The sequence below is a fragment of the Hypanus sabinus genome, chromosome 22, assembly GCF_030144855.1.
Source record: "Hypanus sabinus isolate sHypSab1 chromosome 22, sHypSab1.hap1, whole genome shotgun sequence".
Lineage (NCBI taxonomy): Eukaryota > Metazoa > Chordata > Chondrichthyes > Myliobatiformes > Dasyatidae > Hypanus > Hypanus sabinus.
The window spans coordinates 13,603,542-13,630,735 of NC_082727.1; the positions used below are offsets into that span (position 1 = coordinate 13,603,542).

Consider the following 27,194-nt stretch of genomic DNA (forward strand, 5'->3'; position numbering starts at 1 on the left):
GCTGGTTTTGACTGAGTGATTTTACCTTTGTGTATCAACAATATCTTTAAGTGGATCCAATGCTTTCTGTGCCCAAAGTCACCTTCCTCTTCACTCTTTCGCAAAATAAACCACCCCAATCAGTGCCAAGAACTCTTGCTCTTTCAATCTCCTCTCCCCCTTCATCCTGTAACCCCAGAGGCTGCCGCTTTGCATCAAAAAAAGAAGCAAAATTAAAAAATACTTGGCTGTAAGCCTGGGGAAGATGAAAGCGGTCGGGGTAATTCACTCCATTGGAAACCATTCAGCTGATCTTCACTTTATGTTTATTCTAAATGCCATCGAACTTCAAAACGAAAAGGGAGGGTGAAATGACTTGAAGTTTTCCATTTGGGTCTTGTAAACCGACCGCTATCTCTCTCTTGGACTCCTGCTGAAAGCTGCAGACATGCGTTTCTCTCTCTCTCTCTACCGTGCACCAAATTAAGTTATAATGCTAATATAACTCACATGGAGATGTTATCAGAGCACTTGTACTGAAGTGATTTTCCGTCCAAAGGCTGGTGTTTACCATTACAGAAACAGGAGGTATCGCTTCCCTGCGAGGGAACACAGGGTGAGCAGTTGGCAGCAACTCTGTGAGCAGGCTGCCACGTTAGTCAAGGGGATGTGGGCTGGGGTTGTGGTCTTGCTCGTCTGCTTGCTAATCCTGAGTCCTTTAGCTGCATTTGCAAGAAACCTCACTTGGAAGTTGAAGTGCAGATGGGCTTAAACACTCAGTGGCCAATTTGTTAGGTACAGGAGTGGAACCCGGTGAGATCTTCTGCTGCTGTAGCCCGTCCACTTCCAGGTCCGACATGTTGTGTGTTCACACACCACTGTTGTAATGCATGGTTGAGGTATTGTTGCCTTCCTGTCAGCTTGAACCAGTCTAGCCATTCTCCTCTGACCTCTCTCATTAACAAGGCCTTTTTCACCCACAGAGTTGCCGCTCACTGGATGTATTTTTGTCCTTTGTACCATTCTCTGTAAACTCTAGATTCTGTTGTGCATGAAAATCCCAGGAGATCAGAAGTCTCTGGGATACTCAAACCACTCCATCTGGCATCAACGTGGTCAAAGTCACTTAGGTCACATTTCTTCACCATTCTGGTGTTTGGTCAGAACAACAACTGAACCTCTTGACCATGCCTCTATGCTTTTATGCACTAAGTTGCTGTCACATGATTGGTTGATGGATATTTTTATTAATGAGCAAGTGTGCAGGTGTACCTAATAAAGTGGCCAGTGAGTGTATGGCAGCTTTGAGGATGCTGGCACACGCTGGAACATTATATAAAGACAGTTGACAGAGGGATGAGGAGCTGGAGGTTTCTTTAGATCATAAAACAGTACAGGCCCCTCAGCCCCCTGCTCTAAGATCAACCTCACCCTCCCTCCCTCATGAAGAAGAAGAAGAAAGCCCTTAACTCCAAGTGGAGTCATCGGGACGCCGTCATGACGGTGTTTTTTTAGCGGGCTTTCTTGTTTTTACGAGGCAGAGTTGCTAGCTCAACGCTCAACCCAGCACGGATGGAAAGCATGCAAGGGAGTCAGCTGGATTCGAACTCGGGAGCCTTCGCTCCGAAGTCCGGCGCTGATGCCACTATGCCACCAGCTGGCCTCCCTCCCTTATAGCCCTCCATTTTTCTTTCATCCATGTTCCTATCTAAGAATCTTTTAAATGTGCTTAATATACAGTGTGTGTTTCTACCACCGCCCCCTGACAACACATACCATTTACCTATCACTCTCTGTGTAAAAATAAAATTTACCTCTGACATCTCCCCTATACTTTCCTCCAAACGCCTTCTGTCCCATCGTAGTAGTCACTTCTCTGGCCGTTCATTCTGTCCGTGCCTCTTATGGTTTTGTAAACCTTTATTGAGTCATTTCTCATCCTCTTTTGCTCCAAAGAGAAAAGGCCTAGCTCGCTCAACCTATCCTCATAAGACATGCAATCCAATCCAGGCAGCATCCTGGTGGATGTCCTTTGTACCCTCCTTCTCTAAAGCTTCCACCGATGATATTTCAGCGGTGGAGGAACTGAGATTCATCTAATCTCCTCTGCCACCAAAGCTGAAGTGAGCTGATACCACAGTTTGTAATCAAGCTTTTGTCTATTTAGATAGCACAGAATCAGGCCCTTTGGCCCAACTTGCTCATACTGACCATCTACAATTAAAGAGATAAAGAATAGCTTTATATATCACAACTTTGAAATATACAGTGAAATGTGTCATTAGTGTCATCTAAAAGACTCGTAGATAGGCACATGGATGTAGGAAAATATTTACAGATGGGCTCTGTTAGAGAGAAGGGTTAGATTGACCGTGGAGCAGCTTATATAGGTCAGTACAACAGTGTGGACTGAAGTGCCGGTACTGTTCTATGTTGTGTTTTCTAGTAATGACAGAAATTGTCTTCTTAAGAAGACTGCATGTGTCCCTCCCTATTTGTGAACTGAAGCCCTCTTGGAATGAAGGCCAGTTCAGGCCAGCAAGAATTCAGCCTTACAGAATTCACAAATCATTGCTCAGAATATAGAGACACAGAATAAACTTTGCTCTACAGAAACTACGTGAAAGATAAATTAACAGAATTTTCTTCAGCTTGTAGTTTTTGACACAGAGGAGCACCTTGCAAAATGCTGCTCATCAGGCCCACAGTCTCACTGCCATCAGGCAGGGGTTACCACAGCATTAGGGCAAGGATTGCCGGATGAAAAGCACCTCCTTCCCCATGCCGGGAGACCACGGAATTCCCTACTGCTAGCAGATTTCATCGTACGAAGTGCCAGTAGCATTATACTGTTTACTTTTCAACTTGTGTCATAAGTGCTCCTTATTATTTGTTACTTATTATGTAACTCAGTTGTGAATGGTTCTAAGCCCGGCTGCAAAACGAGGAGGATGGGTATGGGGCTAGCAACCCCCAATCTGTAAAAACCCAGAGCCTCAGAAACACCAGCAGAAGCTCTGAAGACCTCATCACTGCGAGGGGAAAGGTTTCGCCTGGAAGATGTTTGAAGGTGTGGGTCGATCTTTAGTCCAGGACAAAGGACTTGTGAGCTGCTGCCAGCGGCCTGTGCCCCAGCTGGAGTGAAGAGGAAGAAGAATATTACTTACGTGAGAAAATCTGCTGATGCTGGAAATCCAAAGCACATACGTGACTTTACGCGCCGTGTGTGAGTTATGCACCTTGATCTGGAGGAACGTTTGGCGGTATACATATATTCGTTGAAGTGACAATAAGTTTGAGCTTAAACATGGAACTCATAATACAGGCCCCAGTTGCCTCGGTAACACAGGGTTTGCCTGTGTGCCACTTCCTTTACTAGCCATGCTGTATCTATCTGATCACTATTCATAGTTTGTGCACAAGTACACCTTGATCTTCCTGGACTTTGCAGTCTTTCTCAATTTAGATAATAGCTTACCTTTAAATGCCTCTATGAGGAGGAATAAACAGTCGACATTCTGGGCCGAGACCATTCTGATGAAGGGTATCAGTCAGAAATGTCGGCTCTATATTCCTCTCCATAGATGCTGCCTGACCTGCTGAATCCCTCCAACATTTTGTGTGTGTTGCTCACGATTTCGAGTGTCTGCAGAATCTCATGTTTAGATTTCTCTTACTGACCCGACGCTTCTCTGCATTTAAACTCCATTTGCTAATTTTTTTTTCTCCGTAATTCAATAGGTTCAATAGATACATTTAATGTCAGAGAGATGTAAACAATATACATCCTGAAATTCTTTTCACCCTATCTGTAACTAGTTACGTGAGCCAGAGATAATAAACCCGTGTGGCACACACACAATGCCGGAGGGAGTCAGAAAGTCAGGCAGCATCAGGCAAAGAGCTGGAGAAGAAGGAATCTAACAGGAGAGGAGAGTGGACCATAGGAGAGAGGGAAGGAGGTGGGGAGAGGTGAGAGGCAGATGAGAAGAGGGCAGAGGCCTGAGTGGGGAATAAAGAAAGAGGGGAGGGGGAAGGGATTTTTTTTACTTGAAGGAGAAATTGATATTCATGGCATCAGGTTGGAGACTACCCAGGCGGAATATAAGGTATCTCCCCTGCGTGAACTCCATTTATACTTCTCCCTGTCTCAGTAAGGCAGCCAGTGTAATCAAAGACCCCACCCACACCTGACATTCTATTCCCCCCCCCCCACTGGGCAGAAGATACAAAAGCTTGAAAGCCTGCACTGCCAAGGTCAAGACCAGCTTCTTTCCCCCTGTTATTAGACTCTCGAAGGGACCTTTTGTACAATAAGGTGGATTTTTGACCTCACAATCTACCTTGTCGTGCTCTTGCACTTTATCGTTTACCTGCTCTGCACTCTCTCTGTAACTGTTACACTTTATTCTGCATTGTTACTGCTTTACTCTGTCTGTGTTGTACATGGCCAAGTGGTTAAGGCGTTGGTCTAGTGATCTGAAGGTTTCTAGTTCGGGCCTCAGCTAAGGTAGTGTGTTGTGTCCTTGAGCAAGGCACTTAACCACACATTGCTCTGTGACAACACTGGTGCCAAGCTGTATCAGCCCTTGCCCTTCCCTTGGACAACATCGGTGGCATGGAGAGGGGAGACTTGCAGCTTGGGCAACTGTAGGTCTTCCAGATAACGCTGCCCAGGCCTATGCCCTGGAAACTTTCCAAGGTGCAAATCCATGGTCTATCGAGACTAACGGATGCCCATTTTGTTCTAGCTCAATGCATTATGTAATGACTTGATCTGAAAGAACAGTGTACAAGACGAGCTTTTCTCTGTAGCTTGGTACATGTGACAATAATAAACCAAATCACAAACCTATATCTATACCCTCGTGGAGGTGATTGTTACGTAATTGCATGCTGTGTGAAAGTTGCCCATTGTTGGGATATTTGTAGAGTCTTCCACTGTGGTAAAATATTGATTAGCAGTGACAATGAATCGGCAGAGCCAATACTTCGTAACTGCAGAACTGCAGTGATGGTGAACATCATTAAGAGACTGGGATGAATGCTGGGCACTGTGGATAGATTGGCTGCGCAGTGTTTAGTTCATTAGGATGAAACAAATAACTAATCTAGTCATTAATTAAATGCTGATAACAGTCTGTCTCTGTCTTGTTTAGCTCTTCTATCAAAGGAAGTAGAAATGTAAACTGTTCTGCCTGGACACATCCTGTGAAGTCGTGGGATAGAGTCCTGTTTCCATTTTAATAAGAACGCTGAGACCTTGGGGCAGCCGTTTGGTGCAGTTAGTGGAGCTGCTGTGTCGTATCTCCAGTGACTGACTTCAATGCGGTCAGTGCCCAGGTTATGTGGGGGTTCAGTTCCTGAGGACCGTCAGTAAGCTGATTTATTTCCAAGTGAGAAATATCCAGAGTAAGCAGCTGGTGTCTTTTTCCCAGCGTCATAATGTCTAATTCTTGAGGGTGTGCACCTAAGGTGAGAGGGGCAGAGTTCAAAAAAGACGTGAGGGGGCAAGGATTTTTCACAGTGTACACTGGGTGAGATGGTGCTGGAGGGGGATCTGATGGGGGTGTTTAAGAGGCTCTTAGATTGGCACAGAGAATGAAGGTATATGGACCTTGTGCAGGCAGAGGGGATTAGTTTAATTAACTTGGCACTGCACTGTGGGCTGGGGGCCTGTACCTGTGCTGTACAGTTCAGTATTCAAGCAATACACACAGAATGCCAGGGGAACTCAGCAGGGCTGGCTGTATCTATGAAAAAGAGTAAACAGTCGACGTTTCAGGCCAAGACCTTTTATCAGGACTGGAGAAAAAAGATGAGTCAAGTAAAAAGGAGGAGGGAGGGGAGGAAGAAGTACAAGATAGTAGGTAATAGGTGAAACCGGGAGGGGGCAGGGGTGAAGCAAAGAGCTTGGAAGTCAATTGGTGAAGGAGATAAAGGGCTGGAGAAGGGGGATGCAGTGCGGCTCAAAGGACTCTGCCTTTATCTCAATATGTAAAAGAAATGCATAAATACAAGACATGCTGCAGATGCATCAAACCTTCACAACACATACAAAATGCAGGAGGAACTCAGCAAGTCAGGGTGACTCGGCAGAAGGGAATAAAGAGTCGCTGCTTTGGGCTGAGACCCTTCATTGTGTTGCTCTGGTGAAATGATCTGTATGGATGGCGTGTAACACAAAGTTTTTCACTGTACCTCGGTACACGTGACGATAACTAACTAGTTAATTAACCTGAATTTGGTTTGTATCACCCTGAACCTTTCCTAAGCATGTGCTTGAGAAAACTGAGAGCCCCAAGGAGATCAGCGTGATTTCTTTCTGTATCACGGAGAGGGGTATATGAGAGGCACCAACTTTAAACAGACTGGAAATTTAATGAATGTGCTCGATGAGATTGCTGAGGACAGTGGGAAGAATACCTTTGTAAAGTGCATGACAACAGGTTGCAGGGATACTGAAGGTGGTGATAACACTGCTGCGCACCAGTCTCTGTGTAAATAAACAGGAGAATTAAAAAAAATCTGCAGAGACTGGAAATCTGAAATGAAAGCAGGAGGTGCTGGGAATGCACTTGGAAATCAAGATCTAGAGATTTATGGTGAAAGGTGATCCTTAAGAAACGGGGATTGTGCCGGAGGATTGGCGTATTGCTCATGTGGTTCCATTGTTTAAAAAGGGTTCTAGAAGGAAGCCTAGCAATTATAGACCTGTCAGTTTGACATCAGTGGTGGGTAAATTAATGGAAAGTATTCTTAGAGATAGTATTTATAATTATCTGGATAGACGGGATCTGATTAGAAGTAGCCAGCATGGATTTGTGCGTGGAAGGTCATGTTTGACAAACCTTATTGAATTTTTTGAAGAAGTTATGAGGAATGTTGACGAGGGTAAGGCAGTGGATGTAGTCTATATGGACTTCAGCAAAGCCTTTGACAAAGTTCCACGTGGAAGGTTAGTTAAGAAGGTTCAGTCGTTAGGTATTAATGCTGGAGTAATAAAATGGATTCAACAGTGGCTAGATGGGAGATGCCAGAGAGTAGTGGTGGATAATTGTTTATCTGGATGGAGGCCGGTGACTAGCGGGGTGCCTCAGGGATCTGTTTTGGGCCCAATGTTGTTTGTAATATACATAAATGATCTGGATGATGGGGTGGTAAATTGGATTAGTAAGTATGCCGATGATACTAAGGTAGGAGGTGTTGTGGATAATGAGGTGGATTTTCAAAGCTTGCAGGGAGATTTATGCCGGTTAGAAGAATGGGCTGAACGTTGGCAGATGGAGTTTAATGCTGAGAAGTGTGAGGTTCTACATTTTGGCAGGAATAATCCAAATAGAACATACAGAGTAAATGGTAGGGCATTGAGGAATGCAGAGGAACAGAGAGATCTAGGAATAACTGTGCATAGTTCCCTGAAAGTGGAGTCTCATGTAGATAGGGTGGTGAAGAGGGCTTTTGGAACGCTGGCCTTTATAAATCAAAGCATTGAGTACAGAAGTTGGGATGTAATGCTAAAGTTGTACAAGGCATTGGTAAGGCCAAATTTGGAATATTGTGTGCAGTTCTGGTCACCGAATTATAGGAAAGATATCAATAAATTAGAGAGAGTGCAGAGACGATTTACTAGGATGTTACCTGGGTTTCAGCAATTAAGTTACAGAGAAAGGTTGAACAAGTTAGGTCTCTATTCATTGGAGCGTAGAAGGTTGAGGGGGGATTTGATTGAGGTATTTAAAATTTTGAGAGGGATAGATAGAGTTGACGTGAACAGGCTGTTTCCATTGAGAGTAGGGGAGATTCAAACTAGAGGACATGATTTGAGAGTTAGGGGGCAGAAGTTTAAGGGAAACACGAGGGGGTATTTCTTTACTCAAAGAGTGATAGCTGTGTGGAATGAACTTCCTGTAGAAGTAGTAGAGGCCAGTTCAGTTGTGTCATTTAAGGTAAAATTGGATAGGTATATGGACAGGAAAGGAGTGGAGGGTTATGGGTAGGTGGGACTAGGTGAGATTAAGGGTTCGGCATGGACTAGGAGGGCCAAGATGGCCTGTTTCCGTGCTGTGATTGTTATATGGTTATATGGTTAAGTTATATTAACTTAAGGAGTAACATTTTCACACATGGGGTAGTGGCTATGTGGGATAATATGCCAGAGGAAATGGTTGAGACAGGTATATTTACAATGTTTAGAAGACAGTTAGTCGAGTATGTAGATAGGAAATGTTTAGAGGTTTCGGGCAACATGTGGGCAAGAGGACCAGCATGCATGGACATCTTAGTCAGCATTACCCAGTTGGACATCAGGGCTTGTTTCTCTGGTGTGGGAGAAACAGCTGATGTTTCAGCTTGGGCAGTATAAGGGGGTGGGGGGGGGGAGAAGGATAGAACTGAACAAGAAAAATCTGTCTTGAGTTAGGCACGAAAGTTGTCCAGTTTGCAGAGCTATCGAGTTAATAGATTAAAAGGAGGAATTTGAAGAGGGAATGGGAAACATGCAAGAACAGTGAGAGGCAGGACACAGTAGCTGCTGGACATTTGAAACTAAAGGCAGTACTGGAAGTACCTTGTCGTCTTTTCGCACTTTGTAACGTCTCCATTGCTGATGAAAGACCGGAGACTGAAGCATTGACTCTCTTTGTCTCCATAGATGCTGCCTGACCTATTGACTTGTTTGCTGTTTTTATTTTACCAAGACAAGACTTGTTTTATTTTTGTTTTTCACAACTTTCGGATGTCTCAACACGTTATTCAAATCAACACGTTATTTTGGAAATTTAGCAACCATTGTATTGAAGAAAACGCAGTATATGCGGTGAAAAACCCCACAAGTGTTACAACAATCACCATCCATAAGAAGACAGTGCAACCATTTACCCTTGCGATGTACTGATGGCAAATCCCCAACTATAAGCAACACCATTGGCCAAAGATGAAATCAAAGTCAATTGTTGTCATATGCACAAATTTCTCCCTCTTCTCATTCCTCTTCTCTTCTCATACTTCATGTTCTCTTTTCTTTACTATCAATGGAGAAAAGATTCAGGAGCCTGAAGGCACGGACTCAAATTTAAGAACAACTTTTTACCCTTCTCCATCAGATTTCTGAAAGGTCCATGAATCCATGAAGGCCGCCTTACTATTTTGCTCTCCTTTTCAAGATTCAGGGTTCATTTATGATCAAAGAATGTATAAATCATACAACCTTGAGATTTGCGTGCTCACTGGTAGCCACAAAGCAGGAATCCCAAAAGAACCCAATGAAAGAAAAAAGTATACATTTAAATAAAAGACCAAGAGAAAGAAAAAAAAATAGAAATCATACAAACAATTGAAGTGAACAACAACATTCCGAACCAAAACTGAGTGCTCAGATCCGAATCCTGGAGCAGGCCCGAAGCCTCGGTCTCAGTTCATCATTTTAGCGGGCACGGAGCACAGCAGCCAGGGCCGTCTTCGTAGCCCCAGCGCCATGGAGATGACCATTGCAGAGAACGAGTGAAATCAGCTCTCTTTTTGTATTAGTTTTTAAAACATTTCTTTTTGTTGTAATAATTGTTCATGTGTTGCATTGTCCTGCAGCAACAAATCAACAAATTTCACATCATATGTCAGTGATAATAAACCTGATTCTGGAGTAGATTCTGAAGTCCATGTATGTGTGGGTACATGGAAAAACTAAAATTACTTGCAGCAGCATTACTGGTGCATAACACAGGCGACACAACACTGACAAGAAAAACATATGCAGAAGTTACACTGGACAACAAATTTTCTTGGAAGTGTTGCTTCCTCAGAAATGGTTTTTGTTTATGATAAGCCACTTGAAGTTGAACACAATTATTATTTCAGACTACTTATATCATGTAGGAATTTGGAGAAACAAGAAACTAACTTTTATTAAATATAATGCATTTAATTGAATAGTGGTGCTGATGCTTTGCAATAGTTCATCTAAACTAAAAATGTCTTGTTGATGAATTTTTTTGTACTGTGTCCGAGTCTTGTTACTTAAATGTCCAACAATAATCGGATGGATTCCAGTTGCCCTGATACAGTTTCTCCATGACTGCAATGTCCTGGCGAAACCTTTCACCGTGCTCGTCACTGACAGCACCAAGATTTGCAGGGAAGAGGTCTAAATGGGAATGCAGAAAATGAATCTTTAATGACATGTTGCATTTCATGGTTTTGTATTCTTGAAGTATATTGTCAACCAGTTTGGTTTGGAGCACATAGTTTGGTGCTCTGTAGTTGCCGTGAAAAATTTCAACAACATCCTTGAATGCCTTCCATGTGATTTTCTCCGGTCCCACCAGAAGTTTCTCTGAATTTCCTAACACTGATGACCTGTTTGATTTGTGGACCAACAAAAATGCCTTCCTTTATCTGTTTTTGTCTTTATCTTTATCCTGGCATCTGTTATTTTGATTCAAGTTATGAATTGAAATAATAAATGTAGGTAATTCAAAAAAATGGTGCGTGATCGAGAAATTTCAAGGTGAATTTCATGATCAACAGCCCAAAATTCACAAGGTACACCCAAATGTATTCAGGAAGAAAATCTTTGCTTTTCTGTGTCATTTTCAAGAAAAAGATAAATCAGACATAAATTAAGGACAAGTTTCATAAGAAAGAACATAATTAGAAAAAGGAAACAAAGTCCATTTTAATGCAAAGTGATCAGAGTGGTCATAGTGTTGCTATACCGAGGTAGGGTTCTGCCGGTTGGTTCAAGAACCAAATGGTTGAAGGGAAGTAGCTGTTCCTGAACTGAGCTGGACCAAGGCCCAATCCTGATGAAGGGTCTCAGCCCAAAATGTTGACTGTTTACTCTTTTCTGTAGATTCTGCCTGGCCTACTCAGTTCCTCCAGCGTTTTGTGTGAGTTGCTTTGGGTTTCCAGCATCTGCAGGATTTCTCTTGTTTGTGATTTCTCATACATCCAAGTGTGTATCTAAGAATCTTTTAAATGTCCCCAATGTGTCAGCTTCTACCACTACCCCTAGCAGTGCGTTCTAGACAGCCACTACTCTCTGTGTAAAAATAATCCTTATCTCTGAGATCACCCCTAATCTTTCATCCACTCACCTTAAAAGGATGTCCTCTGGTGTTGCTCATTACTGCCCTGGTAAAAAGTCCCTGGCTATCACATAGAAACATAGAAAATAGGTGCAGGAGTAGGCCATTCGGCCCTTCACTGCATATGTGGCCCTCATAATCTTATACACCTCTATTAAATTGTCCCTAATCCTCCACTGTCCAAAGAGAAAAGCCATAGATCTCTCAACCTTTGCACGTAAGACATGCTCTATCATCCAGACAGCATCATTGTAAATCTCCTCTACATCCTCTTTAAAACTTTGACATCCTTCCCATAATGAGCCGAACAGAACTGAACACAATACTCTTAAGTGTGGTCTGCCTACGTTTTACAGAGCGGCAACGTGAATTAGACATTCATACCCTGTGGGCTGAAGGTCAGGTACTCAGTTATGCTGCTGGGAGGTGTAGTGCCCTCTGAGAAAGTTGGCTGGTCATTGACTTCAGAAGAGGGAGGTGGTGCACGTGCTCCAGTCTACGTCAATGGTATTATTGAGGTTGAGAGCTTCTAATTGCTTGGAGCGAACATCATCCGTAGCTTGTCCTGGTCTAGCCATGTTGATGCCATGGCCTAGAAACCTCTGTTTCTCAGGAGGCTATAGAAATTTGGCATGTTCCTGTTGACCCTTACTGATTTTTATCAGTGCATCTGAGAAAACATTTTGTAAGGGTGCATTAGGCTTGATCTGGCACCTGCTCTGTCCATGATCAGAAGAAAACGCGGAGAGTTGTGAGCATCACGGAAACACCTCCCCTCTGTGGATTTTGTTTATACTGGCCGCCTCAGTAATGGAGCTGCCATGATCGAAGACCCCGCCAGTCCTGGACATTCACTCCAACCCTCTCTCACTGGACAGAAGGGACAAAAGCCCGAGAGGGCACACAAGCAGCCTCAAGGACAGCTTCTACCCTGCTGTACGATAAGATGGATTCTTCATCTACCCCGTTACGATCTTGCCCTTTATTGTTTACCTGCAATGCACTTTTCCTGCAATATACTTCATTCAGCATTGTATTGGCTTGTTTTACCCCAATGTACTCTGTAGGAACAATACGCAAGACAAGCTTTTCACTGTCGATGCCAATATTAATGATCAGGTAGCAGATACCAGAACAGGCCTCAGGAAGCCTCGTATTTTCACACACCAAGCTGAGGCATTTTGAAAGTCAGAGGACGGCTTATCTTGCTGCCTGCTCCATAGCCAGTTAGCCCAGTGGTGAAGCAGTAAGTTGGCGTGTAAAGGGTTCCAATGTATTTGCTCTGGCATCAGCTTTGTGAGAGGGGAAACTGGCAAGTGTTTCTACCCCTGTCCATTCTAATTGTAAACGTTCACATGAAACAGGCATACAAGTAACTTTGCACAAGGACTACAGCACTTTTTCCTGAATGTATCCAAAATGGAGATGAAACAGAAGATGAGCATTGAAGTGACAGAGCAAAATGGAAGGGGGACTCAGCAGGTCAGGCAGCATGTATGGAGGTAAATGGATGCCGGACATTTTGAGCTCCAACCCCTCAGCTGGATTGAAAGATGGATCAGAGATAGCCGGTGTTAGTGGAGGGAAGTGGTAGAGCAATGGACACAGATGTTAGGTGGACCCAGGTGAAGATGGGTGATAGGCAGGTGGACAAGGAGAGACGCGATTCCCTTCAGCATCACATGTGTGTTCAAGATTCCAGATTTGAAATCTCTTGTATCTTCATTCAAATGGTATAGGTCAGAGAAATATAGAAATCACTGGAGACAGAAAATGTTTCAGTGGCATGTGTGGAGAGGAGGAGAGAGTATCTTAGAGAAAGCTCTTCATTAGGACATGTTTTGTCAGGAAATTGTGCAGGGGGCAGAAATGGGAGCATGTTACCACATACCCTACCCTTACTTGGTCTCACCTATCACCTGCCAACGTCTCCTTCTCTTCCCTCCTCCTCCTTATTCCAGCTTCTTTCCCATTCCTTTCCAGTCCCGATGAAGGGTCTCAGCACAAGATGTCAGCTCTTTATTTTTTTGCCTGGATGCTGCCTGACCTGCTGAATTCTTCCAGCATTTTGTGTCTGTTGCTCTGGATTTCCAGCATCTGCAGAATCTCTTGTGCTTATATTCTAAATATTCCCCTTGAGAACAATAAACTTAAACAGTGACATGGAGTCAGAGGAAAGTTTGACATGAGATGACAGGAGAATAAGTGAACAGAAGTTTAGTTAAAGGGCAGGGTTTTAAGGAATATATCAAGGAAGAGTTGGTGAAGTTGAGGAACAGAATTCTGGAGATAGTGCATTAAATTTGATGAAGCTTCCCAACGGGAGGAGAACAATTATCTCAATGGGTGGAGAGGTGGTGAAGATTACAGAGTGGCGGAGCACAGGGCTGAGACAGGCAAGTCCAAAAATTAAGTTCTAATGCCAAGAAAACTTCACCATAATGCCCAGAACATGCAATCCCTCATCTTGTTTATAAGTCATAGTCATAGAAAACTAGAGCACAGGCCCTTCAGCCCATCTAGTCCATGCTGAACTACTATTTTGCCTAATTGCATGGACCTGCACCTGGACCAGAGCCCTCCTTTCACCTCCCACCCAGGTACCTAGTGGCTTGTTTCCTTTTAAATGTTGAAATCAAACCTGCATCCATCACTTCAGCTGGTAGCTCATTCCACACTTTGACTACCCTCTAAGTGAAGAAGTTTCCTCTAATGTTCCTCTTAAACATCTTATCCCTCACTCTTAACCATGACCTCTAATTCTAGACTCACCCAACTGCTATCATTTCCCCTCTCTATAGTCCTCATAATTTTGTATGCCTCTATCAAATTTCCTCTCATTCCCCGTCGTTATAGGGAATAAAGTCCTCACTTATTCAACCTTTCCCTGTAACTCAGGTCCTCAAGTGCCGACAAGATCCTTGTAAATTTTCTCTGAACTCTTTCAATAATATAGATATGAAGTGAGGGACGGTTTTCCACCCTGGTGTCTTTATGGTTCCAGATAAACACTCTGTCACACTTATGATGCGTGGCTCTGCAGTGTAATAAAAAGAACTATAAATAGTTTCATGAAAAAGCAATAAATGGTTAACAGTAAAGCGGTCTGATGATACTTGACCTCATTTATGGGCTTTAATGTCAGTTTTCATTGGCTTCTATTGAGTGTCTAATTTTACATTAGCTAGACACATGCCAGACTGAACATGTGTTTCTAAACCTTTACTTTGCGGAAGAAGAACATAGCCTCACGCTGTGTGATAAGAAGGATACCAGGTGTATAATGCTGGTGTGTCTGGAATGCATTTTGACTAGCTGGAGGAGAGCCAAACCAATATGAACAGATCTATTTTATAATAAACCTACCCTGTAATCATTAAATTATATTCTTTGTGCAAACTATATCTCATGTCTTTAATAGGCGGTTTCTGCCTGACACGTGACTTCCTGCAGCATCTGAAGAGTGCAGGATCTATGATTTCTGTGATTTATTAGGCTGGTTTTAAACTTTTACTAATCATAGCTAGACAAAGTTCACTTTGACTGAAGGTAATGTAACATCACCCACAGATGATCTTCTTTCCCCTCTCCACCTCCCTCAGTTTCAATTACAGGGAGTTGTGGACGCAGCTCTGCACAACATGAAAACCAGTCTGTCTAAGCTCTGTCTAAACCTGTGGCTTGTCTCAGTAAAGCAGCCAGTGTAATCCAAGTCCTTATCCACTCTGGATTCACTCTTCTCAACCCCTTCCATTAGGCAGAAGATGCAAAAGCCTGAAAGAGTTATCAATAGGCTCAAGGACAGCTTATAATATTTATAACATTAAATAGATAGATCCCTAGTATGATAACTTGGACTTAGCCTCACAAGCTACCTCATTATGAACTTGCACCTTATTGTCTACCTGCACTGCCCTTTCTCTGTAGCTGTTACACTTTGTTCTGCTTTCTGTTATTGTTTTACTTTGTTCTTGCTCAATGCACTGTGTAATGATCTGATCTGTATGAACTGTACGGAAGACAAACTTTTCACTGTCTCTTGGTACATATGACATTAATAAAACAAATCTGATAGTTTGTTCTTCGTGGTGCTGGAGGCTGTGGGTTTGGGAACTGGTGTCGCCCTAGCACGGGTAATCAACCGCAGTGTGGTTTGTGGATGATGACAACCCACCTGGAGTAGTAGTGGTGATTAAAGATTAAAGGTTAACTTTGTTTGTCACATGTGCATCAAAACATGCAGTGAAATGCGTCAAATTGAACCAGTGAGGATGCTGCTGGGGGCAGCCCCCAACTGTCGCCAGATGCCACCATAGCACACCCACAATCTACTAACCCTAACCCTGGCTGTATGTCTCTGTGGGTGGAAACCGGAGCACCCGGAGGAAACCCACACGGTCACGGGGCGAACGTACAAAACCCCTTACAGACAGCGGTGGAATTGAACTGCAGACACGATAGAGTGATTATGCTAACTGCTACATTTAGTGAGCTTTGTCTTGCAAAGTCGAAGGCAGGTTTATCATCATCTGCGCAAGTGCATATGTGCACCGGTGCAAGAAAAACCGGGCCTGCTGCAGCATCGCAGGCACAGAGCATCAGGAACCGTTGTAGCTCATTCAGTAAGTCCATTACCAGAAGATACAAGAGCAGAATTTGTCCATTTAGCCAATGAAGTCTTCTTCACCATTCAATCATGGTTGATTCTCCCTCCTCCTTCCTGTAACCCATAACCCCCTTACCGATTAAGAACCTTTCATTCTCTACCTTAAATACATCCATCAACTTGGCCACCACAGCCCTCTGTGGCAACAAATTCCTCAGATTTACCACCTACTGGCTGAGGAAATTCTTCCTTATCTCAGTTTTAAATGGATGTCCCTTTATTCTGAGGCTGTGGCCTCAGATGCTTGACTGTCCACCCTCTCGGTTTTCACCCTATCCAAGCCTTTCGGTAACCAGTATGTTTCAATGAGATCTCCCCCCACCAAACACCCCCCCCCCAATCCTCCTCAGCTTCATTGAGTACTGGCCCAGAGACATCAAACTCTCATTGCTGATACAGACACAGAGAAGCAAAATACTGCAGATGCTGAGAAGTTGAAGTGAATGCAGGGTAACCATTGACCTATAATGATAACTTGAATTCGTGTCCCTCATGTACTGATTATTCCTCAAAGGCTCTGGGTTTCTCAGCAACTCTTTTCCTATCACTGTAGGTCTGTGCTATACCACTCCTGCATACAGTACAAGTGTTTTAAATATACACTCAGTGGCTACTTTATGAAGTACACCAGCTCGTTAATGCAAATATCTAATCAGCCAATTATGTGGCAGCAACTCAATGCATAAACACATGCAGACGTGGTTAAGAGGTTCAGTTGTTGTTCAGACCAAAAATCAGAATGTGGAAGAAATGTGATCTAAGTGACGTTGACTGTGGGATGATTATTGGTGCCAATTGGAGCGGTTTGAGTTTATTAGAAACTGCTGATCTCCTGGGGTTTTCATGCACAACAGTCTCTAGAGCTTACAGAGAATGGTTTGATAAACAAAAACATCCAGTGAGTGGCAATTTTGTGTGAGAAAATGCCTTATTAATCAGAGCCATCAGAGGAGAATGGCCAGACTGGTTCAAGCTGACAGGAAGGCGACAGTAACTCTAATAACCCCATGACACAACAGTGGTGTGCACAATCTCTGAACACGCAACACATCAAACCTTGAGGTGGATGGGCAACAGCAGCAGAAGACCACAAGTATACACTCAGTGGCCAATTTATACCCAGAAAACATCAGACAATTGTTTAGGTGACTCCAGTGAACCAGATGGTGTTTGACAATAATACCAGCAGCTCACAGTCTGTTTTAATTTTCCCTAATTCAAGATACATTGAATGATTTGTATTTACATTCCCCAGATGCCACAGTGGGATTTGAACTCATGTTTCTGGATGAGTGGTCTAGCTATTTACATGGTAACTTAACCGTTACCCTGTCACACCCGACTGCAGCCTCTTGTAAACATTGTGAGTACTGTCAGCAATTTTAGAATCAGAATCGGGTTTATTATCACTGACATATGCTGTGAAATTTTGTTGCTTTGTGCCAGAAGTACAGCGCAAGACGTAACATTTACTGTAAGTGGCGATAAATAAATCGTGCAAAGGAGGAATAACGAGGTAGTGTTCATGGGTAGGTGAACCATTCAGAAATCTGATGGCAGAAGCTATTTATAAAACACCGAGTGTGGGTGTTCAGGCTCCTGTACCTCCTCCCTGTTGATAGTAATGGAGCTGAGGGCAAATCCTGGATGGTGAGGGTCCTTAATGATCGATGCCACTTTCTTGAGGCACTGCTTTCTGAGTCTGTGAGCGTGCCCCAGACTTCGTGTCTGAGGACTCACTTTCATTTTAAATGTTTAAATGCTATTTGCTGTCTTTTATTGGTTACATGGTTTGTTCTTCTCTCTCTCTTTGCACTGGGTGTTTATTGGGTTTTTTAATGGGTTCTTTTGGGTTTCTTGTGGCTGCCTGTAGGGAGATGAACCTCAAGGTTGTATCATGAATGCATACTTTGATAATAAACTTACTTTGGCCTTTTGATCTCTTCGGTGGGGAGGTTTGTGCGTGTGGAGGAGTAGGCTGGGCTGGCAACCCTGTGCAGCCTCTCTCGATCCTGTACAATGCCTGAGGGAGGATGTGCTGGCCGCCAGGAGCAAAAGGCTTAACGTATGAGGAGCATTTGATATCTCTGGGCCTGGGTGGTAAAACTGTGGAATTCATTGCCTCAGGGGACGGTGGAGGCCGAGTCATTGGGTGAATTTAAGCTAGAGGTTGATGGGCTCTTGAGGCAAAAGGGTTAAGGGTCGTGGGGAGAAGGCAAGAGAATTGGGTAGATACAAAATCAATAATGATTGAATGGCAGGGGAGTCTCGATGAGCCGAATGGCCCAGTTCCTCTCCTATATCTTATGGTTGTGACCTCTTCCTTCCCGTGTTATTATTTAAACTTAGTATAGGTTCCTTGACACCTAGCTGATACTTCACAATTAGTCTAAGTGTCAATTAGTAATGCGAAGTGATGTGAGTATAGTTGAAAATCACCAGTGTCTCCCTTTGCAGGAACTGCCCTTTCTTAAATTACCCTGAGCAGAAGCCTGTTCTGTACAACTGAATAATGCAGTGAGGAACCTCCAGTTAATCACTGTAGTTACCCCTGATGTGAGAGAAGAGTATCTAGTTGCACACCACAAAGTAAGTCTGAAAGAGTGCAAAGAAAATTTGCAAGGATGTTGCTGGGACACGAGGACCTGAGTTATCAGTAAAGGCTTAATAGATTAGGACCTTACTCCCTGGAGCATATGAGAATGAGGGGAGATTTGATAGAGGTGTACAGAATTATGAGGGGTATAGTTAGGGTAAATGCAAACAGGCTTTTTCCATTGAGGAACACGTACAAAACGCTGGAGGAACTCAGCAGGCCAGGCAGCATCTATGGAAAAGAGTACAGTCAACGTTTTGGGCTGAGATCCTTCAGCAGGACTGGAGAAAAAAAGATGAGGGTAGGTTTAAAAGGTGGTTGGGGGAGAAACACAAGGTGATCCGTGAAACCGGGAGGGGGAGGGGTAAAGTGAAGAGCTGGGAAGTTGATTGGTGAAAGAGATACAGGGCTGGAGAAGGAGGAATCTTATACGAGAGGACAGAAGACCACGGAAGAAAGAAAATGGGGAAGGAGCACCAGAGGGAGGCGATGGGCAGGCAAAGGAGATATGGTGAGAGAGGGAAGAGGGGATGGGGAATGGTGAAGAGGGGGCATTACTGGAAGTTTGAGAAATTGATGTTCATGCCATCAGGTTGGAGGCTACCCAGATGGAATACAAGGTGTTGTTCCTCCAACCTGAGTGTGGCCCCATTGTGACAGTAGATGAGGCCATGGATAGACATATTGGAATGGGAATGAGAAATGGAATTAAAATGGGTGACCAACCTAATGTTCTGTCTGGGTAGCCTCCAACCTGATGGCATGAACATCAATTTCTCAAACTTCTGGTGATGCTCCCCCACCCCCCCAACTTCACCATTCCCCATCCCTTTTTCCCTCTCCCATCTTATCACCTCCCTCCGATGCTCCTCCCCATTTTCTTTCTTCCATGGCCTTCTGTAAGATCCCTCCTTTTCCAGCCCTGTATCTCTTCCACCAATCTACTTCCCAGCTTTTCACTTCATCCCTCCCCTTCCCGGTTTCACCTATCACCTTCCCGGTTTCACCTATCCCCTTCCCGGTTTCACCTATCACCTATCACCCGGTTTCTCTCCCTGTCCCCCCACCTTTTAAATCTACCCTCATCTTCTTTTTCTCCAGTCCTGCTGAAGGGTCTCGGCCTGAAACATCGACCGTACTCTTTTCCACAAATGCTGCCTGGCCCACTGCGTTCCTCCAGCATTTTGTGTGTGTTGCTCTGGATTTCCAGTATCTGCAGATTTTCTCTTCTTGCCTGTTTCTTCCACTGATGTTGGGTGAGACTCGCACTAGAACATAGGTTAAGGGTGAAAGGTGAAATGTTTAAGAGGAAAAGAATGGTGTACTTCTTCACTCACAGTGTAATGTGACTCCACAACTGAAGTGGTGGAAGTGCTTGACTGCAACATTTGAGAGAATTTAGGATAATTACATGGATGGGAGGCGTAGGGAGGGCTATGGTCTGGGTGCAGGTCAATGGGGCTAGGTAGAGTAGTAGACTAGATGGGCTGAACAGCCTGCTTCTGTGCCGTAGTGTTCTATGACTCTATAACTGTATGAACCAATAATTGACTTTTAATCTGGGAAGGCAGCTCTGCTGTAGGGGCAGAGCGCACATACACATTTGAAACAAAAACTCAACTGAAAAGATTTATAGCTGTCTGAAAAGAATCTGAGATGAGGCTTCACATTATTTCCCTTCCTAATTGTCAGGGCCCAGCCAGAGCTTTCTTTGAGTTCATTGAACTGGGCTAAATTGCCTTGTTTGCTCTGCCTGACGGTTGCTCGTGATCAGTGGCGGAAGCTGACCTGTACGGCTGATGCGCTCGGACACAGTGTAGGACGAAGCTACATGCTTGGCAGACTACAGCAGGCTAATTAGAGGGGAATAAACTCACAGCAATCAGCACAGAGACAGGCTTTCATGTTCGACTGAGGCAAAAATTTATCTGTGCATACTTGCAAGACCTTGTTCTGCGATTATCAGCTGTTGCTTTGGGTATTGGTTGATCTTTGACATATTGAGCAGGATTCTGGCTTGCGCATTAGCGTAGTGGTTAGTGCACCACTTTACAGTGCCGGTGATCAACGATTAGGGTTCAAATCCTGCCGCTACCCGTAAGTAGTGTGTATGATCTCCCCGTGACCGTGTGGCTTTCCTCCAAGTGCTTTAGTGTCCTCTCACAGCCCAAAGACATACGGTTAGGGTAAGTAAATAGTGGGCACGCTATGCTGGTACAGGAGGTGCGCCACATTTATTGACTGCCCAGCACAATCCTCGCTGATTCGATTTGACGCAACCAACACATTTCATTTACGTTTCGATGTACACGTGACAAATAAAGCCAACCTTATAGAAATGGTGGGAAACTTGTGTATTGTTCACACCGATTAATTCATTACGCAGTGCATTGAGGTGGAACAAGGTAAAGCAATAACAGTGCAGGATAAAGTGGAACAGTTACAGAGAAAGCATATTTAGGGAGGCACAGTGGTCCAGCGGTTAGTGCTGCTGCCTCACAGTCCCGGTGACCCAGGTTCGATCCTGACCTGGGGTTCTGTTCGTCTGGTAAATTGGTTTGTCACTGCCACCAGTATAGTGAAAAACTTATTTTGCATGTCACCCATTCTGCTCACTTCATTACAACAGTGTATTGATGTGGAACAAGGGAAAGCAACAACAGAATGTAGAACCTGTGAGACAGGAAGCGCAGTGCAGGTAGGCAATAAGGTGCAAGGCCATAGTAGGGTAGATTGTGAGGGCAAGTGTCCGCCTGATCATACTAGAGGTCTTCTGAAGAGTGGGGTAGAAGCTGCCCTTGAGCCTGGTGGTGCAGGCCTTCAAGCTTCTGTCTCTTCTGCCCGCTGGGAGTGTGGCGAAGAGAAAATGTCTGCAGAGGGTGGCGTCTTTGAATGTACTGGCTGTTTTACCGAGGAAGTGAGAAGTGTAGACAGAGTGGTCGCAGGAGAAGCTGGTTTCTGTGAGGCTCTGAGCTGTGTCCACAGCTCTCTGCACTTTCTCGTTGTCCCGAGCAGAGCACTTAGGCTTTCTTCCTGTGACCACAAGTACTTTGGTCCCTTCTCACATCCCAAAGGAGTGTTACGAAGGCTATTTGACTACAGTAAGTTAGTCACCCCTAGCCTGTAGGCAAAGAACAACAAAATAGACTTTTAGACCTGCCGAGTCTACACTGACCAATAAATGCCCATTTAGACTGATCCCATTCCAATGTCTCCATATTCCCGTTAGATACTCCTAGTCCGCTATCTATTTATTTATACACCCACGTACATCAGAACATACAGCGAAATGTGTCATTTGTGTTAACAACCAACACACCTAATGATGTACTGGGGGCAGCCCACAAGTGTGGCAGACATAGCTATGTTCAGGAGAACAACACGGTCAGTACCAAAACAAAACCAAAGTAGAGTAAGACAGCCATAGAAACACAATCCCCTTTTCCATCCTCTAACCACCCACCCGCATGCAAACACATACAGGACTCCAACTCCAGGGCAGGCCACCTCCAGGTCTCCAGTCCTTGGCCCCAGACTCTCAGACTCACTGATACCATGCCTCTAACCTCACATTAGGGGCAACTCGTGGTGTTCAATTAACCTGCTGATCACAAATCTTTGGGATGTGCGAGGAAATCAGGGGACCTGGGGGAAAGCCACACAGTCACAGAGAGAACATACAGATGCCACAGGATTGTTGATGGGAATCTGGAGAGAGTGTGGAGAAAATAAATACGATCAGAGTAGGAAATGTATAAACGGGTGCTTAATAGTTGGCATGGACTCAGGGTCTCTTTAGTGACAATCAACATGGGTGCATCTCAAGATTGTGTGCTTAGCCCACTGCTCTACTATCTACCCTCATGACTGTGTGGCGAGGTACAGCTCAAGCACCATCTATTAATTCACCAATGACACCACTTGATGTTGGTAGAATCTCAGATGGCTATGAAGAGACGTACACGAGTGAGATAAATCGGCTGGTGGGACGGTGTCACAACAACAACCTCGCACTCAGTGTTGGCAAGACCAAGGAATTGACTGTGGACTTCAGGAAGGGGAAGTTAGAACCATAGAACTATGGAACATTACAGCACAGAAATAGGCCCTTTGGCCCTTCTTGTCTGTGCCGAACCGTTTTTCTGCCTAGTCCCACTGACCTGCACCTGGCCCATATCCCTCCAAACCCCTCATCCATGTACCTGTCCAAGTTTTGTCTAAGTTGGGAGAGCACACACTGAGTATGTCAGTGGTGGGCAGCTTCAAGTTCCTGTGAGAGAGGGAATATCAGAAATCCTCTCCTGGGTCCAACATTTTGATGTAATTATGAAGTCACACCAGCAACTGTACTTCATTTGGAGTTTGAGGAGATTTGGTGTGTCATCAAAGACCCTTGCAAATTTCTATAGATGTCCAGTGGATTGGATTCTGACTGGTTGCATTTCTCCTGATATGGAGGCTTAAATATAATGGATTGAAACTTGCTATTCATCTTCTGCATGGTTTATTTATTTATTATTTTCAATTACAGTAATTTTTATGTAGTGCACTGTCCTGCTAGCTCAAAACAAACAAAATTGCCTGACGTACAGTACACACAGTGGCCACTTTATTAGACACACCTAATGGCCTGACTGCTTCGAGCTGACAGGAAGGAGACAGTAGCTCAAGTAACCGCGCGTTACAAAAAGTGGCATGCAGAAGGGCGTCTCTGAATGAACAACATGTCAAATTTTGAAGTGGATGGGCTACAGCAGCTGTAGGCCCCGAACGTACACTAATCCAGGAGGCCAGTGAGTGTATGTCAGTGGTGATAAGCATGGGTCTGGTTCAGAAGGGCATGTTTCCATGTTGTATCTGTCAATGCCAATGAAGAAAGAACCATAATTTCCCCAACTCCCTATGACTTTCTCCTTTGTGATAGTCTCCCGCATGAAGAACTATAGATGTTGATGTGACAGGCCGGTGAGCAAGCAAGTTGATTCCAATGATCAGTCATCCAATGCTTATGGAAAAACTAAGAAAGTTTTACCTATTCACTGTGAAGAATCATCATTGAAGCTACAAAAGAGAAAATTGTTCACCAGGGAGAAAAAGCTCAAATATCGGAGACACGTGTTTAAAAGTAATAAGACAGAGGCAAAAAGTCAGCAGTAAAATTTTACTTAGAGAGTCAGAGAATTGCGCAATAAGTCACTAGGGAGAGCTGACAGATGCTTAACCATACTTTTGTGAGTTTCTGAGGTAAAAAATTGGAGTCAAGGGCTGCAACAAAGGAGGGGCTGGTTACATACCATGCCTGCCCTAATTATGTAGTATTAAGTTGTCAAGCAGCTAATCTCCTTTGGACTGCGACCGTTTCTTCTGTTTCAGTCCTGCGTAGTTGCCCGCAGCTCACTCCGAGCTGGCGCTCCAAAGCAGTCTTTTGATAATCGCCCAGGCACCGTCTCGCAAAACCTGTAATCTGCACAATTACCAGGTATGTGAGGCCAATTCGTTTTGCGTGTGTCATGTTGGGAAGGGAGCTGAAGATGGTGGTGGTGTGGGGGGCTGAAGGGGGGGTGGAAATGCACTGGAAGTCTCTAAACCTTCATAGCTTCCACATAAAGTACACAAGGTTTATTTGAATTAGAATCAGAATCAGGTTTTTCATCAGTGATTTAACTGATGTGAAGTTTGTCATTTTGTGGCAGGACATAAAAATTACCATAAATTATAAACAATAAATAAATAGTACAAGAATGGTCCATGGGTTCATGCACCATTCAGAAATCTGATGACGGGGGGAGGGGGGGTGGGGAAGAAACTATTGCTGAAAGTAATGTTGAACCCAGAAGCTTAATTTAAAAACTAATCTAATGGCCTTCGTAATGAAGGATAAGAACAATTGTAGGTATCTTCATATCTGTAAGGTTTAATTCCTGTTCTTCCTACCCAGGCTGGGCAGGTGGGTCTAGGCAGATTAATAATTCGGCATGGGCTAGATGGGCCAAGGTCCTATAGTGTTCTATGAATCTATGACTGTATCCTTCCCCCAAACCCCAGCTTATAGCTAACATTTTAAAATCACATTTCTCATCTAATCAATTAATACCTGGATAAAGCCTGGGTCAATAGAATTACTTAAAGCGCATAATTAAAGCAGAACCAAGAATAAGCAAACAGTTGAATTTGGAGCCAGTGTGGATCAATCTACTGGACAGTGGCTTTGACAGATGAATTAGAATCTCTTGAAAACAAATTAGCAGAAGAATGTTAGACAATAATGAACTTGTGCGGTTCTTTCATGGCATTCTCTTTTGAACACTCACGCAGATCAGGCTTAAGGAGACAGTGTCACATTTTTAAGATATTTGCAAGCAATTTTACAAGGTTTACCAGAAGTTTACCACTATATCTTGGGGTGATGGGGTGGAGATTAGTCTCCACCAAAGGAGGTGTAAGGTGCTCCTTCTCTCCGCTAGCCTGTAGGACATGCGACATGGCACATAATGAATGAACAAATATGAAACTCAGGAAAAAGTTCTGTGAGCTCCTTCTGAAGCTCTCTTTCTACCCCTCAACTGTAAGGCTCCTGAACCAAAGGGGATAACTTCCCTCGCCCCATCACTGAACTGTTCCAAAACTTATGGACTCACTTTCAAGGACTCTTCATCTCATGTTCTCAATATTTATTGCTTATATATTTATTTATTTTTTTCCTTTCTTGTTGTATTTGCACAGTTTTGTTGTCTTTTGCACACTGGTTGTCTGCCCTGATTGTGCGGTCTTTCATTCATGCCATCCTGGTAATTGGATTTATTGACTATGCCTGCAAGAAAATGAATCTCAGGGTTGTATATAGTGACATATATGTACTTGTATAATAAGTGTACTTTGAACATTGAGCGTCATGAAGGAGGATGTGAATGTGAAAGGTTTATTGCTGCACACACAAATACACATATGTACAGGTGCAACGATAAATTTACTTGCCACACCATAACCTGCGCAGAGCATCAGTAAGCATGCCCAAGAAAAACATTAAATTTAAATTATGAAATAATTTTTCAAGAAAGAACACACTTACAATAGAAAGAAACCAAGTCAATTTTAGTGCAAAGTGATCAGAATGGTGATAGTGTTGCTAAACAGTGGCGGTTAGGGTCAGGGCTAGCTAGTTCAAGAGCGGAGTGGTTGAAGGGAAGCAACTGTTTTTGAACCTGGTGGTGTAGGACGTCAGGCTTCTGCATCTCCTTCCCAATGGTAGCTGCAAGAAGATGGCATGGCCTGGATGGTGGTGATAGATATTTAATGATGGATGTTGCCTGCTTGAAGAATTGCCTCATGCAGATATTATTGATGGTGGGGGAAGGATGTGCCCATGATATTTTGGACCGAGTCCACTACTCTCTGCAGATTTGAATTGCCATCCCAGATCATAATGCAACTAGTCAGGAGACTTACAACAGTACTGTTATGAAGACCACGTTTATTTGGTTACCATAGCATCATTTAAAAGATACTTGGACAGATACATGGATAGGAAAGGCTGAGAGGGATTTGGGTCAAACATGTGCAACTGGGCTAGCTTGGTCAGCATTGGGACAAAGGACCAGACCATGAGCTCACTCACAGGGAATTTGTGACCTCAGTTAATCAGTGGTGAGAGATGATCAAAGTTATTTACTTGCAGGAAGCGGACATGGTTTCTATAGTTTGAATGAATACATGGACTTAATTTGCTGTTTCTGTGACCTTCTGTTGGCAAATGGATCCTTGACTTTCTAATCAGGAGACCATAGTCCGAGTGGATCAGTAATAACATCTCCTCAATGACAAGACAACATCTCAGATGATCTGTCCTGGGCTCAACTCTTTCACCATTCAAGGTTGTTTAATGTCATTTCCTACACTTAAGTGTAAAAGAGAATGAAATTGTTACTCTGGATCTGATACAGCACAAAAAAAAGCACAAAAGATAAAGAACACAATAATAAAAATCTTAATACATATAAATAGATAGAGAGAATGCAATCAGGCTCCTTCCACTGAGGCTAGGGGAGAAGAAAACCAGAGGGCATGGGTTAAGGGCAAAGGGGAAAATGTTTGAAGGGAACATTAAGGGCGGGGGGGGGCTTCTTCAAACAGAGAGTGGTGGGAGTGTGGAATGAGCTGCCAGATGCAGTGGTAAATGCGGGCTCACTTTTAACATTTAAGAAGAACTTGGACAGGTACATGGATGAGAGGTGCAGGTCAGTGGGACTAGGCAGAAAAATGGTTCAGCACAGCCAAGGATGGCCAAAAGACTTGTTTCTGTGTTGTAATGTTCTATGGTTCTAAATACATAAGATAGCTTATATATATCTATACACTGATTGTACTTCCATAAAGTGACGCTCGGCTGTACTAAGATGACTGACAGGAAATAATAAAGTACTGGTGGAGTTATTGGATAGGAGTGTTGATCAGCCTAACTGCTTAGGGAAAGTAACTGTTTTTGAGTCTGGTGGTCCTGGCTAGGATGCCTTGTAGCTTCTGCCCTGATGGGAGTGGGACAAAGAGTCCATGAGCAGGGTGTGTGGGCTCCTTCATGATGTTACCTCTCTGTATACCTGTCCTTGCTGGCGGGTAACCTGGTGATGCGCTAGCAGTTTTGACTACCTGTTGTAGAATTGTCCTGTCCACCACAGTGTTGCTTTGGTAGCAAGCTGTGATACAGCTTGATGGGATGCTCCCAACCGCGCATCTGTAGATTTGTGTGTGGCCAGCTCTCTTCCAGCCTCCTCAGAAAGTGGAGGATTCGTGATTGACGCAATCATGAGGCCACACTAGTGGCTCTACTTCATCGGGAGTTTGAGGAGGTTTGGTGTGTCACCGAAGACTTGCA

The 27,194-nt window shown here is 43.8% G+C and overlaps 1 protein-coding gene and 1 long non-coding RNA gene across 2 annotated transcripts in view; one reads left to right on the top strand and one right to left on the bottom strand.

Annotated features, from left to right (window-relative positions):
• Positions 1-3,709, bottom strand: part of LOC132379345 (uncharacterized) — a 59,785-nt gene extending 56,076 nt beyond the window's left edge. The window contains exon 1 of the long non-coding RNA XR_009507394.1: positions 3,147-3,709. This is a non-coding gene — a long non-coding RNA (uncharacterized LOC132379345). The remainder of the gene's footprint in view (positions 1-3,146) is intronic.
• hpse2 (heparanase 2) overlaps positions 1-27,194 on the top strand; it is a 461,866-nt gene that overhangs the window by 91,246 nt on the left and 343,426 nt on the right. The gene's annotated exons all lie outside the window — the stretch shown is intronic.